The sequence below is a fragment of the Carettochelys insculpta genome, chromosome 33, assembly GCF_033958435.1.
Source record: "Carettochelys insculpta isolate YL-2023 chromosome 33, ASM3395843v1, whole genome shotgun sequence".
NCBI classification, from domain to species: Eukaryota; Metazoa; Chordata; order Testudines; family Carettochelyidae; genus Carettochelys; species Carettochelys insculpta.
The window spans coordinates 2,031,868-2,033,585 of NC_134169.1; the positions used below are offsets into that span (position 1 = coordinate 2,031,868).

At 55.8% G+C, this 1,718-nt stretch overlaps 1 non-coding gene across 1 annotated transcript; it reads left to right on the forward strand.

Moving 5' to 3' along the window:
* Window positions 1-201: 201 nt before the first annotated feature.
* Window positions 202-275, forward strand: TRNAI-AAU (transfer RNA isoleucine (anticodon AAU)). Its single transcript has one exon. It is a non-coding gene; the product is annotated as a tRNA-Ile (tRNA).
* The last annotated feature ends 1,443 nt before the right edge of the window (window positions 276-1,718 follow it).

Genomic DNA, 1,718 nt, shown 5'->3' on the forward strand with positions numbered 1-1,718 from the left:
ACTGCAGGGCCCAGGACAGCTGGCAAGGGGCAGCCGGGGCTGGGGGAACTCCAAGCTGGGCTCTGAGCAGTGGGGGATGGGTGAGAGAGTCTGAAAGGGGAGGCCAGGCTGGTGGGGGAGGGGAGGAAATCTCAGTCAAGTGGCCCTGCAGCTGCCTGTTGCTCATTTCCAAAAAGGCCCCTTGTGAGACTTTTTGTGTCTGGCCGGCTAGCTCAGTTGGTCAGAGTGTGGTGCTAATAATGCCAAGGTCATGGGTTCAAGCCCCATGCTGGCCCTGGGCAGGTCTTTTCTGCTTTCCTTGATGTGGCTGCTCTGGGCAGGAGGCCCAAAGAGCTGAAGGAACCAGGCTGAGAGGTTGGCAGGGAGCAAGTCAGAGTCACCACCCCAGGCTGAGGGAAGGGCTGCAGAGTGGGCCTGGGAGAGGTGAGGATTCCCAGCTTCCCAATGCTGCAACACACCTCACCCTGCAAGTAACATCAGGAGCCCTCTGCCAACAGCACCAGCCCCTACAGCAGCTCCTTTGGCTTTCTGTGTTCCCCATCTCCCTGGCAGGCCTTCTGGCCTCAGAGGCTCCCTCCCTGGACACCTGCTACTGCAGCACCACAGGCCCAGATATTGCAGCAGTCTAAAGTCCCTGCCTGCTCTGCTCCTCTTCCCTCATGAGTTCTGCTTCTTCCCACAGGTCCTCCAAAAGCTGCTCTGGTGGGCAGAGGGCTGGGGAAGGTGCAGGAAGGGCCCTTGGGGGTGAGGTGCAGAAGCACAAGGAGCAGGCCCTGGAGGAAGTCCATGATGAGCAGTTTTGACCATTGGAGCTCAGGAGAGGGGCAGAGAGGTACAGGTGACAGGATGGATGGGGGGGTTGCTGCAGAGGTGGGGTTGGCTGGTGGTCCTTGGGGAAGGGGGAGAGGCCTGTGGGGAGGAGAGAGGAGAGGAGAGAGCAGCAGGCTGCTGGGGGCAGAGCTCAGGGGAAGAGGCAGAGCTGGGATAGAAAGAGGAGAAATGGGAGGAGGAGCACAGGTGGCCTCAGAGGGAGCAGGCCAAGCAAACCAGATCCCCTCCCACTCCTCAGGAGCTTCCAGCACTGGCACCAGCCTCCCCAGTGCCGCTGTCACAGGCCACAATGGACATTCTCGTTCCTTACATGATGCTGACAGGCACTGACCAGAGAGGTGAAGAGTTATTCCTCCAAAATAATCTAGTTCACAATAACGCCTTCACACTACAAGGAGGCCCCAGAATAAACAAAACGTATTTCACAACGGCACGTCCATGCACAACAGAGCCTGTCTGTGAATAGAGACCCTGGAGGCATGCCGGGGATATAACTGCACAGCAACGTTGTTTTGGAATCCAATAATCTTGAATAACTTAGTTTTTAATAGCCCCAATTTCCTGACTCTACAGCCCCTATTCCAAAATCTCTGTTTTGGAATTGGCACTCTTCCGAGGAGAATGAAGTTTACAGCCCTGCAAAAAGCTGTCTGCTATTTCTAAATTATTTCAGGAACCTGCCCAGCTCTCTCAGAGTTAGAACCTTATTTGGAGGTTTCAGGGTTTGAGTCCCAGGCTGGGAAAGCTGCATTCACCTTGCCTTGTGCGTCAGGAACCCAAGAACCCTGCTCATGCCTGGGGCCATGTGCTGGGTCCCAGACTGCCAGGTGAAACCCGAGAAAGTAAAAAAGCACAGTACCGGCCTTCTCTAGCTTGCTGTGATCATA